The 13,679-nt window shown below is 36.2% G+C and overlaps 1 protein-coding gene and 1 pseudogene across 3 annotated transcripts in view; one reads left to right on the top strand and one right to left on the bottom strand.

Moving 5' to 3' along the window:
• The window catches only part of TTC28 (tetratricopeptide repeat domain 28), a 622,345-nt gene that overhangs the window by 93,672 nt on the left and 514,994 nt on the right, over positions 1 to 13,679 (top strand). The window lies entirely within an intron of this gene.
• LOC308645247 (caspase-6-like) lies at positions 11,381 to 12,532 on the bottom strand (annotated as a pseudogene). The gene is made up of 2 exons: positions 12,240 to 12,532; positions 11,381 to 11,716 (listed from the first exon to the last, which is right to left on the bottom strand). The product of its transcript is annotated as a caspase-6-like (transcript).

The following is a 13,679-nucleotide window of genomic DNA, read 5'->3' as shown; positions in this document are numbered from 1 at the left end:
TCTTTCTGTGCTCCCATTTTCCCAATATAGTTATGTCATAATTTTGTACAAATTAGAATTGATTGTTTATACTAGTATTACTTAGAAAAGGCAATTCACAGCTGAATCATTTTGTATACTATGATTGCTTTTCTTGTAGAATTATTTTCTCTTGTGCTAATTTTGTGTGTGTGTATTATGCTGGGAACAGAACCCAGGGCCTTGTGGATGCTAAGCAGGTGCTCTGCCACTCTGGACACTCCCAGCCACAATGATATTTGTGTTTTTCTTCATTTCCCCCCATGTGTTTATCACTAATTCATTCCAATATTATCCCCAAACTTCCAAATCTCTTCACATTACATTTCAAATACATTGAATAATTTTCATCTTCCTGAGGACATTCTTTCTGATGGTTTCAATTAATTCTGGCTGTTCTTTTCCTTCCTGCTCAGATGTCATCTTGGAATCTTCCTTCCTCATCAATCTGAAAATTCCTTTTGACTATTTTTTTTAATATTTATTTTTTGGGGTTTTTTTAGGTGGACACAATATCTTTATTTTATTTTTATGTGGTGCTGAGGATTGAACCCAGTGCCTCATGCATGCTAGGCGAGTGCTCTACCGCTGAGCCACAACCCCAGCCCTCCTGTGTTTTGTGTTGAACTCTGGTTCCGATTTTGTATCATCATCATTCATTCCCTCATTAGGTGGTAGATGTCCTCCAGCAACTTCCTGTGAAAGTAAATGTAGGTAAATGGAGACTTTGCAAGTCTCAAAAATACTTTTCTGATCTTTTGACTTGTTTTAGAATGCTAGGTCAAAAATAATTTTCCCTCAGTTTCAGTTGTCTTCTTCTTACAATGCTCTTCTACCAGGTTTTCTCAGTCTGAAGCCATTCTGAATCCTAACCCTTTGTATGAAACTTACTTTTTTTTTGTTCAGAAGTATTAGAGCATTTTCTTCTTATTCATGGAATTTTGAAATTCCTGATGATGTATTTTATATTAGATATTCTGTATTCAGTCTTTGATGATGTCTTTCCATCTGGAAACCCATGTCATCAATTCCGATTTATTTATTTATTTAATTTTTAGTTGTAGTTGGACACAATACCTTTATTTTATTTATTTTATGTGGTGCTGAAGATGGAACCCAGGGCCTGACACTTGCTAGGTGAGTGCTCTACTACTGAGCCACAACCCCAGCCCAATTCTGCCTTTTTTTTTTTTTTATTATTGATTTACTCCTGTTCAATTTTTTTCTTAATTCTCTTTCTGGTACTTCTTTTGTATAGATATTGGGCCTCCTGGATTGATTCCCTAGTTTTTTTGGTCTGTTCTCTATGATTTTTTTGTCTTTTTGCTCCATTGTCAGGACATTTAAAATTTTATCTTCCAGTCCTTTTATTGAGTTTTTATTTCTGTCATTTGATTTCTGATGCCTGAAAACTTTCCCTTTTCTCTTTGTTATTTTTAAATGCCATTCTGTCTTGTTTTATGGATGCAGAGTCTTATCTGAATATATTAGTGATAGCATTTTTGAATGTTGATTGACTTTTAGAAGAAAGTAAAAATTATATGAGTGAACTTGGTAATGTAGGAATATTGAAATTTTGTCCTCCAACATGCAAGCTTCAAAGAAAATGTAGCTTCTTTATTTATTTTTGTAATGGCTCTAATCTTTCTTACAAGCATATAACCCAATAGGGTAGTGGTAGGCAAGGAGCAGATTAGGGTGTTAGACAGCTTAAACTTGCCAATTAACGTTTGTCTCATTAGGGAATTTAGCTTCTCTTAGGTATATGCTCAGTCTTTTAAATAATCTCCCCTTTCTTTTTCCTCTTCTATGCCTAAACATGCTATGGAAATGCTATGGGGTGGTCCTAAGGTGATTTTATTTGATGGTAAAGAGTTTCTTGCAATCAGTTATTGCTCTCCATAGGTGTTTAATTATCTTAGACCATTTGTTGTTGCTGTAGCAGAATAGCTGATACTAGGAAATTTATAAAGAACAGGTATTTATTTTTTAAGGTTCTGGATGCTAGGAAGTCCAAGTTAAGGGGTTAGCATCTGGAAAGGGCCTTCTTGCTGCATAATCCTATGGCAGAAGGGCAAAGATGACAATAACAGAGCAAAAGAGGGCTGGATTCACTTTTATAATAAGCCCACTCTTGCTGTTGGCCGCCCACTCCTGTGATGATGACAGTCCATTCCTGAGAGCTCACCTCTGAAAGGTCCCACCTCTCAAGACTTACATGGGGCACTAAATTCTAACACATGAATTCTGGGGACTCATTCAAACTATAGCATTAGTCTTATCCTAAACCATCTTCACTGTTTAAATGGATCTGTTTCCTCTGTCCTCTAGGAGTGATATTTTCAGAGTTTATGGAACTTCTCTTGTCTGGAGGCGCTGGGGGTCCAGGAGCATTGCTTCAGGCTCATCTACTTGCTGCCGACCTCTGGCAAAGCTCTTAATCCTCCTCTCTGACCATATTGTCCCAGATCATCCATGAATGGATCTATGTATATGATGGTCTATACCCAGTGTTCATGGTATAGATAGGCAAACACCCATCCTGCCTTTTAATTTTCCCCTTCTTTACTCACTCTTTGTTACAAGAGATGGGATTTCTGTCCCATAACGTTTGGAAGATGGTTTATTTCACAGCCCTTTCTTTTCCAAAGTTGTGTTTTCTTGCTCTCTGGACTGGAGCCATATGGCAAATAAGGTTATGTGAGAAAGATTTGCCATTAAGAGAAAATTTAAAAAATATTATCCCAGTTATATTAATGAATCATTTCATTGTGTAGCAGGAGAAAATTTGTCATCTTTTAAAATGATTTTAGCACTTCTCCACTTTTTCCATCTTTAGTAAATATAAATTTTTTTTCAACTCTGAATCAGTTTCTTATGATTTGTGAAATGTAATCTCAGAACAAAATTTGAAATTAGTAAGCAGTTACTAAAGAGCTATTTTATACTCTTAGGGTACTTCCAGAGGTTGCAGATTCCACTATAGCTGTTTCTCATTTGGGAGTTTTTGGGTCCAGGTCTTAGAAAGATGGATTCTGTGCAGATATGTGTGTTAAGAGTGTATCAAAATGTGTAATCAAGTAACTCTTTTTGATAGTGTTCTAGCACTTTAGGTCTAAATCCTCCAAGCACCATATCTTATTTATTCTCTAATATTCTGTCCGGGTATCATAAGTATTCTCTTTGGTACATTTTGTGGGCAAATTAACTTTGTATGGAAACTATGATGATTAACATTGTTTTAATTTTTTTTTATGGAAACACACAGAGCCTAGCCATTTATTACCCAGGTATATTGTTTCTCTGGCCTTCCCAGCTGAAGTGAGTAATAGTTGTGCTCTGCTGTGTTTAACCAAAATCCTATAATTCACATGAATGTCTAATTTGTGAAATTAAAAAAGACATAAATAAAGTATTGCATTCTGCAACAAGTATTTGCTGACTACTTCTATTCTAGATCAAGAGCCAGGAAATTTTCTGTAAAGTGCTCAGTAGTAAATACCAAGGCATTGTGGGCCATGTGGTCTGTGTTGCAAGTACTCAATCTTATTGTAGCACTAAAACAGCCACAGACAGCATGTAAACAGATGAGCATGGGTGTGTTCCACTCAACTTTATTTTCAAAAACAGGCAGTCTGCAAGATTTGATTCATGGTCTGTGTTTTGCTGACTTCTGCTTTAGGCATTGGGTATTGATGGGGATCAGGACATGCTACCCCAAAACATAGCAGCACATTGGCATTTGAGCAAATAGAAGCATAAAGATCACTCTCATCTTCCCCATCCTTTTCCCTCAGAAGGAGTTTCTGACCTTCCCTTGAAGCAGGTTGTAAGACCTCATGTGGAGAGACACTCTACCTATAATGGTGGAAAGAAACATCCTTCCCTCTGACAATGAAGGGACACAGAAAGGACTCTAAATGAATAGGCCTTGCTAGGTGTCCCTTAGATCATAGGTACCCCTTTGACGTGTTGCATCTCTCCAGCTCTGTCCTCTCACACCTAGCTTGATAGTACTCAGGTTAACCTTTGCTTCCTTATGAAGGCTCACAAGTCAAGTAACACTTACATTAAGTAAATCTGTATGCTTTTCTCTTGTTAATCTGTCTTTTTTTTACAGCGCCCTTAATCATGAACCTAGCATAGTAAAGAAAAAATCTTTCCCTCCCCCGTAGTATTTAGTGTTAAGAAAACAGATAAACATTCTTGTTTTAATGGACCTTACATTCTAGTGGTAAATCAGTTGGTGTATGTATATGTTGAGGGAGGAGGTTTAGATTCTCATATTATCTGAAAGGAAGTTGGTTAAGATATTAACCTTAGATTCTGTTAAATTATGTATGCATGGAGATATTTCAAAGGTTATCAATTGAATAATAGAAACATAGAATCAGGAAAAAAAACCCAAATCCTTTATTTAATCTAGTAAAAAAGTAATATTTGGATCAGGGGTAAGTTTTATAGATGCCTTGGATGTTCTATCAAGTGCTAGTGTATGTGAGGTAATGTACATTCCGCTGTGGATAGTTGTTAGCTTTTGAAAAACTAGTAACCTTAACTTTTCCAGAATAATTCAAGTTTAAACAAGGAAATGAACAGTAAAGATTGTATTTGTTTCACAGTGAAAATGCAGCCAGCACTAAAATATGATGAATAGAATAAAAATCTAGTATTTATTAACTACAGTATAAAATGCTAGACATTAAATATGAGTATATAATTATGGAGAATATTTTGAAAATCAAGATTTGTATATGGAAAATATGAATATATTTCAAACACTAAACACGTGTGTGTGTAAACAGATGATTATTAAATATCTATACATTAAACATCAATATATAAATTTTATGTATTATATATTTATATTTGTTATATTATCTAAGTTAACTATCGTGTACTACATGTGTTATAAAGTAATCTGTGGCATTCTGTGAAAACTTACACTTTGCTGCAGGGCAAGTCCATTAAACCTTTGTGTGACATCATTTCACTATAGAATTGAATTTAAGGAACATAGGTACTTTTTAATGTTTCATTCTTTTTTTTTTTTACATATTATTCATAGGGAAAAATAATGTTAAAGATCATTTTCTGCCTTCGCTTTGCTACTGATACAAATGAGAGAGGTGTGTGCTCCTGATAGAAGTAGGGCCCAGAAGCTTGAGTAGTCACTAATGGTGTTGCTTACAAGGAGAGTACATTGCAGTTATAGTTGATTCCTGAACATGGTTATTTAAGAACCCTTGTAGTTGATGAAATGGACTAAAACAGTCTTGTCCTTAAAGAATTGTAGCTTGAATGAGAAATAATGAAACTATGGTAATATAGATAAAACTTATTGACATTTTATATTTTTACAAAGGAAATGAGATCTGAAGTTGCTTTAGTTAAAATTTCAAGCAAATTGTAGTCATACTTCTGACATTATGGCTTTCTAATCCTAAAAAATTCTTTAAAAGAATCACTATCTATGTCTGCAAATGTCAGTAATATCATTTACCTCCTTTTTCAGGAATATAGCGAGGATTAATTCTTAGAAAATGGAAAAATGTTATCTGTTAAAGTTTTGTATCTCATCTCTAGAAAAATACCTTTACACTAAGAAACTATAGAAAAGGTGGTTAACATTGATCTTAAAATGGACTGATCACACCCTCATTGCACTAAAAATTTTGAGAATCATATATAGATCTTATATAATTGTGAGCAAGAGAAACTTTGGTTTACAAAATATGGAAGTGGGGCAATTTGGGCTATGAAAATAATAATTTATAATCATGTTTTGTAAAATCAGTGAATCTCTAATCTTTAGACTGAATAACAGTGTTGAAGATTATGATTTCTGCTGTCCCTTCCAACTAGCAAATCAAGCACATTTTTTCCCCTCTGCTCCTAAGGATAGAACTCAAGGTCTTTCACGTGCTAGACAAGTGCCCTACCACACCTTTGGCCCACTTTTCTTGTTTGGTTTTAAATTTCTTAATTGTAATAAGCCTTAAACCAAATAGGTCTTCTTTTGAAAAGCGATCTGAATTACAAAATACAATTGTATTTTTAAGTTTAAAGATGTTCTGGTTTCATTAATTGTCAAATATTTGATTAGTTATATATTACCATTATACTAGGCACAAAAGAATTGAGATACACTTAATAAATGACAAAATCTCAGTACTTTGAGAGGAGGACTGTTTTTATGTTTTTATTTATGGCACCTAGCACAGGGCCTGGCAGCAGTAGGCATTTACTGAAGGTTATTTTAATGAGTAGATGAATGAGAATGACCTGATAGTTGCCTTCAAGGAACTTAGAGCCTCTAAATATAAAAAAATAAGTATATAGAAAACCACACTCAAGAATAGACAATAATTATGCACTAATTAATTAGAATTTAGGGGTATTAGAACTTGGAGGAAACACAAAAATAATTTGCAAGCATGATATTTGGACTATTACATCAGAACTTAGTGTGGCAAGGTCAGGTGAAGTCTTCCTGAAGAAAGTGGGACTTGAACGAGCTTTGCAGGATTGGTAGGATTTGGGTGTGAATACAGGAGGCATCCTCGGAAAGGGGAACATCTTGACTAATGTGAGGGTGAGAAGGCATGTTTCTGGGCTGGTGAGAAAAATGACCTCATTGGAAAACATTAAATTGTCATAAATTTGGATAGGTAGGTGGTATTTAGGCAGAGTAGCTTAGATTCCCAGATGGCACTTTTGCCATTCACCACCAAAACTGATTTGCTGAGTGCTTCCAGCCATATCCATCTGCCAGGAGCCTGCCTGGCACACTGCCTCTCAGCTATTTGCTCAGATGGTTTGACAGATGCATAGGTGGTAAGAAATGGTGCTGTTAATGTCAGTAAAGCTGCCCTCTGTGAAAGCTAGCAAATCATTATGACTTTGAGCTTTATAGCTGATGATTTGTGATGATATTAAATAAAAAAATGTGGCTTTAAGTTGAATAGTACTGGCTGGGCTTGCCTTATTATCCAGAGTTCACCATTGTGGTCACAATGCCAGGCCAGGGGGCCTCTCTGCTCACCTCGCCCACTATGTCCTCAGCACCTGAGATGCCAGAATCAATTGATTATCTCTTTGCCCACTATATATATATTTAGAGAAGGGTCCATGCTAAACTTTTCATAATTGTTTTGGAATCTGTCCCTAAGATCATGATTTCCTAGAGCAGGGGATACAAAGAGCAGAAGCTCACTGAATACCTGGTGAAGTAGGAAAGACAGTATGGGAACACCACTCGGTGAGGGAGCAGGGCAGAGAAGAGGCCAGAGGAGCGAGTTATGACTTTTATCAATGTGACATTGTTGATCATAGTTTTACCTGGAGATAATTACAGATTGGCTTAATATTATTATAGGTACTTGTAGTATGTTAGGATTTACTTTTGTGATTGGGTAGACCTGTACATTATGGACTAGTAATGAGAAGATCTGAATTTGCATTCTACCTATCTTTACTGTTAAGTAGATAGATTCCTTGTTCCTTATTGAGGATTAAGAGAAACTGATGAGGTAAATCTTCGAGTTCTCTATGACTTCTAAAATTTTATGAATCTTTGTGGGAAATAGAACAACATAGCTGGGAATGAAATCCATGGAGATATATATATATATATATATATATATATATATATATATATATAGCAAAACCCCAGACAATTGCACTTTGGATGTAAGTATTTAATTGAAGGATGCATCTGTTTTTTCTAATAGAGCGAAGCTAGCAATTGTTTACAGGTTATATACTTCTTTTCTAAAGGCCAAAAGTCTGTATCTTTCTGCTATGCTGCTCAATTCTTTGTTAGCTTTGTTATATTTATATTGCAATTTATTAATATATTTAAAAATCATAATTTATATGAACTGCCTAAGTATATATATTGATTGATTTGAGCTCTTCAGTAATTTTTTATTGATCCAGTAGAATTAGACTATAAATGGCTGAATAACTAGATATGCCAACAGTTTAATATTGAATATACCTTTCAATAGATACTTGCTTACAAGGTTTATCTCTTTTGGTAGAACCTCAGCAATGCTGGTGAATGGTAGAATGGGTCTGGAATTTTAGCTTTAGAAGCCTCTGTTCAGAGCCTTAGGAAGATATTTTGGTTGAATACTGAGGCTGAGGGCACATGGCCAAGTTTATTACAGAATCTTTATGCTGCATCAACCTTTACATACCTCACAGCAGAGTTCAATCCCTGTATTTTCTTTGAGATTACCTTGTTATTTATTTATTTATTTACCAGGGATTATAAACCAAAGGGTGCTTAACTCCTGCTTGAGCCATATCCTCAGCACTTTTTTATTTTGAGATAAGGTCTTGATAAGTTGCTTAGCTCCTCACTAAATTACTGAGGTTGGCCTTGAACTTGGAACCCTTGTGCCTCAGCCTCCTGAATTGCTGGGATTACAGGCATGCACCACCAGAGTCTGGCAAGATGGTCTTATTATTTTAAGATGATCACGGACTAGGCTGTGTCCTTCAGAATGACTACAACCACTTACATCAGTGTCAAGAACATGGGGAATTTAGGTGAAGAAAGAAAGCAAATGTCACTTTTTGGAGGGGCAGGTAATGGGGATTGAACTCAGGGGCACCCAACCACTGAGCCACACCTCAGTCCTACTTCGTCTTACTGAGTTGCTTAGCACCTCTCTTTTGCTGAGGCTGGCTTTGAATTCATTATCCTCCTGTCTCAGTCTCTGGAGTCGCTGGGATTACAGGCATGTGCCACCACGCCTGGTGAGATTTTGTCCTTTTTTTTAAAAAAAATATTTATTTATTCTAATTTGTTATATATGACAGCAGAATGTATTTCAATTCATAGTATAATATAGAGCACAAATGTTCATGTCTCTGGTTGTACACAAAGTAGAGTCACACTATTCGAGTCTTCATACATGTACTTGGGGTAATAATGTCCACCTCATTCCACTGTCTTTTTTAAAGACAGTATTTAGATAACAATGTTAAAAGCTAGTACGTTAGAATTAAATGACAAAAGAATTGCAAGAGAGTAAGGGTGTTAGGTGATTAAAAATGGATACAGATTAGAGACCTACAATTTTTATATAAAATGTTCTTGATAGAGTGATACAGTGCTAAGAATTTATGGTTAAAGAGGTCCTTATTTGGAATGATTTAATCTTTAGCCAGTGTTTAATTGTTGGTTCTGGTTTTGCATAGTTTAATTTTTTTGACCAGGAAGAGTTAAATGATACATGTCTCTAGAGTTATTTTATGATACTTTTAAAAAACATGCCTCAGCATTAAAACGTTCTTAAAGAATATTGCATTATATCATAAGAGTCTGACTATGGAAGGAATGCAACCATATTACAGTGAGTAAATTTTTCATGACTGCAGCCCATGGATGTTAAATAAAAAATGACAGCTTCTTGGATTTGGTTGCAGTGTAAAATTGTGACTCAGAATACTAGATTCATAGACGGGGGAGGAGAGACACAGGCAGGACTCTCCACTTAGTGTGAGAGGAAGAACATATTTTCCCTATTTTGTAAAGGAGAGAGGGAATCTGTTTTTGTTTTTTTTCCCCCTTTTAAAGCAAGTAGGTATTCTCATTTACACAAAGCAAAGATGGAAGGTTTGGGAATAGAGGTGAGAAGATCTCTGCTTTCTTTAAATGGGCAAATGAACTAAATAGATACTTTTCAAAAGAAGAACTACAAATGGCCAACAAATACATGAAAAAATGTTCAACATCTTTAGCAATTTGGGATCAAAACTTCACTGAGATTTCATCTTACTCCAATTAGGGTGGCAGCCATCAAGAATACAAATAATAAATGCTGGAGAAGATGTGAGGAAAAAGGAACAATTTTATACTTCAAGGGATTACCTGCGTCTCAATCCCTCAGATGAGAATCTTGAGTGTTGTTTTAAAAAGTTATTTTTATTGATGCTTTAAAATTTTACTGAGTAGTGGGTGTCATTGTTACACATGTATAAATGCACACAATATAACAGTATGATTTGGCTGGTTTTATTCCCCAGTCCCTCGCTTCCCCTCCTCTCCTCCAGGTCCTCTCCTTCTACTCTGCTGGTCTCCCTTCTGTGGCCATGAAGCCCTCCTGCATGGTTTTTCCTTTTTTCTCTCTAGCTTCTACATATGAGAAATCATATGACCCTTGACTTTGGAGTTTAGTTTATTTCCCTTAACAGTGCTATCAAGTTCCATCCATTTTCCAGCAGATGACATAATTTCATTCTTCTTTATGGCTGAATAAAACTCCATTGTGTATACATACCGTGTTTTCTTGGTTTATTCATCCACTGGCAGCCATCTAGGCTGGTTCCATAGTTGCTTTTGTGAACTGTGCTGCTGTAAACATGGGGTTGCCTGCATTGCTACAGTATGCTGACTTTAATTCTTTCTTTTCTTGAATTAGAAAATTTTAATAAAACATGAATTTCAAGTATGTTATTAAAGGAAAACAATTATCTAAATCTTGGGTTTCAAAAACATTATACAATATTTTTTTTAATAAAAAAAGTCACAAAAGGGGCTGGGGTTGTGGCTTAGAGATAGAGTGTTAGCTTAGCAGGCGTGAGGCACTGAGTTCCATCTTCAGCACCACATAAAAATAAATAAATAAGATAAAGGTATTTTGTCTAACTACAACTAAAAAAATATTAATAAAATAAAGATATTGTGTCCACCTATAACTAAAAAGTAAATATTTTTTAAAAAGTCAACAAAAAAGGTCACAAGCTAAATCATCTAAATATTTTGAGTATCCTTGCAGTTTAGTAAACTGCAAAAAAAAAGAAAGAAAAAGATAAATGTTTATAGATTTTTATATATAGTAATTTCCTGAGGATTATTTTCAAATCCTTTCACAATGTACAACATGACTTACCAAAAAAAGGCTCTTTCTGCTGGGCATTAAAACCTTGAAATGTACCAAACTGCTCCAATTTAGTGATACTTATTTATATAAAAAGGGAAATATATGGAATGCATACAATAAGGCACAATGGCCCCTACTTACTAGATTTTGGAGAGAAATGAAGCCTTTTTTTTAAAAAAATATTTTTTATGTATATTTTTTAGTTGTAGATGGACACACAGTATCTTTATTTATTTTTAAGTGGTGCTGAGGATTGAACTCAGTGCCTCACGCATGCAAGGCAAGTGCTTTTCCACTGAGCTACAGCCTCAGCCCCAGAAATGAAGCCTTTTAGTTAGCACTGAGGCAAAGCGGGGAACCTGCTTCTTTCCAGTTGCATTTGATGTTTACAGGGGTCTGCTTGGTGCTAAGAACCTTCCTGTTTACCTGTGAACTCTGAGGAGGAGCCATATTTTCCCAGCATCTCACATAGATTTTGAGCCCTTCACAGTTTTTGGATGAAAATAATATCCCCTGTGACACAGTAGCACCTGAGGAAGTCTGCTCCAGCAAGCAGTATCCACCTCAGTTGTGTCCTCTAGCTTGTCTGTCTGATGGTCCATGACTTCCGAAGGAGTGACTGGCACACTGGGTTGGTTTCCCTAACACGCCTGAATGATAAATATCTTGGGTTTTCCAACCAGGCTCTGTCACTTGTCTCCTTTGAACAAGCCAGTTAATGTCTGAATTTTAATTTTGGCATCATATGCATGAATGTGATTGCCTTCACTGTGGCTTAGGAACATAAAAAACAATTGGTGCTGGGGGCTGGGGTTGTGGCTCAGTGGTAGAACACTTGCCTAGTTCAATCCCCACTTACCCCTCCCCCCAAAAAAAGACATCTATATGACTAAAGGTTGACACAGTGAAGGGCCACCCAAATGTTTATAGGAATGAAAACAAGATGTTTGTTACCTACATATAAGAATTTAATTTGAGGGGCTGGGATTGTGGCTCAGTGGTAGAGCGCTCGCCTAGCATGTGTGAGGCCCTGGGTTTGCTCCTCAGCACCACATATAAATAAAGGTATCATGTGCAACTACAACTAAAAAATAAATATTTAAAAAGTTTTTTAATTTGATACTAGAAGAACAATCCAGTCATGATCGGAGGATTTGGTATTCTTTATTTTGGTACATGAGATTAAACCCAGACGTGCCCTTTCACTTTTTAAGACAAGATCTCACCAAATTGCTTAGGGCCTCCTAAAGTTGGCTAGGCTGTCCTCAGACTTGTGGTCCTCCTGCCTCAGCTTCCCAAGTTTCTGAGGTTATAGGCATGTACCATTGCACCTGACTTGGTATTCTTTAATAAATGTAAAGTATCTTTATGAATTTTGAGCAGAAGTTCTTCTGCTTTAAGAGCATTAAAGTATTTCACTTCAAATTCTAGATCTGAAAACCTGAAAGTAAAGTTCTCTCTGTCCACTCTGTGCCCCGCCTCACCTGCAGTGTCCAGTGCCAGAAGAACCTCTCATGATTGAAGATAAGATTAATTCCTCTCATCTTGTGGTCCATTTTGTGCTTTTCTGACAGATCAAACATTTCACTTTTATAGCAGGCCTCTGTTTCTGTCATATTGTTTCCTATCTCATCATCATCACCGTTCTAAGGTGTCCTTCAGGGGAGCTGCCCACAGAAAAGAAAGCTCTTCAGTCAGATCCTTGCCGTAGGCCATTGGGAGCCAGGTACCTTGTACTCCATATGCTGTTCTGCAGGGCTAGGCCCCGAGACCCCGAAATCCTGAGACCCCGAATCCTGAGACCCTGCATCCAAGGTCAAAACTCCCAGCTCAGTGGCCTCTGACTTTAATTATTTAGAATAAATGCCAAAGAGTGGATAGCTAGGTCATATGATAATTCCATTCCTAGTCTTTTGAGGAACCTCCATAATGATTTCCATAGTGGGTGTACTAATTCATAGTCCCCCCAACAGTATAAAAGTGCTCCTTTTCCTCCACATCCTCTTTAGCGTTTATTATTGTTGTTTATTTCCCAATACTGGGGATTGAACCCAGGGGTGTTCTACACCTTAGCTACATCCCTAGGCCTTTTTAGTTTTTATTGTAAAGACAGTCTCACTAAGTTGTGTAGAATGACCTCTAACTTGGGATCTCCTGTCTCAGCCTTCTGAGTCACTGGGATTGCAGGTGTGTATCACTGCACCTGGCTCTGTTACTTGTATTATTAATTGCTGCCATTCTAACTGGAGTGAGATAAACTTTCAGTGTGATTTTCATTTTCATTTTCCTGATTGCTAAAGATGTTGAACATTTTTTTTTTTTGCACACTTGATGGCCATTTGTATTTCTTCTTTTGTGAAATATCTGTTTGGTTCACTTGCCCATTTATGGATTGGGTTATTTGGTTTTGGGGTGGTAAGTTGTTTGAATTATTCATATTTCTAGATTTTAATCATCTGTAAAAAGAGTAGCTGGCAAAGATTCCCTCCCCCTTCTTCTTTTTTTAATGAAAACCATGAAAGGAACTTTAATCAGTGTAGTTAAACTGGGAAGACAAGGGGAACCATGTCCTTATCCCCGTCTTTGAGGGACTGACAATGACTGAAAGATTTTATAGAAATAGATATTTTCTTCCATTCTGAAGATTCTTTCTTCACAATCTTGTTTCTTTTGCTATGCTGAAGCTTTTTAATTTGAAGCTATCACATTTGTTAGTTCTTGGTATTTTTTCCTGAGCATTAGGAGCCCTGTTGAGGCACAGGT

Source organism: Spermophilus citellus (assembly GCF_964194105.1).
Source record: "Spermophilus citellus genome assembly, chromosome: 3".
NCBI classification, from domain to species: domain Eukaryota; kingdom Metazoa; phylum Chordata; class Mammalia; order Rodentia; family Sciuridae; genus Spermophilus; species Spermophilus citellus.
This window is presented reverse-complemented; position numbering and strand designations above follow the sequence as displayed.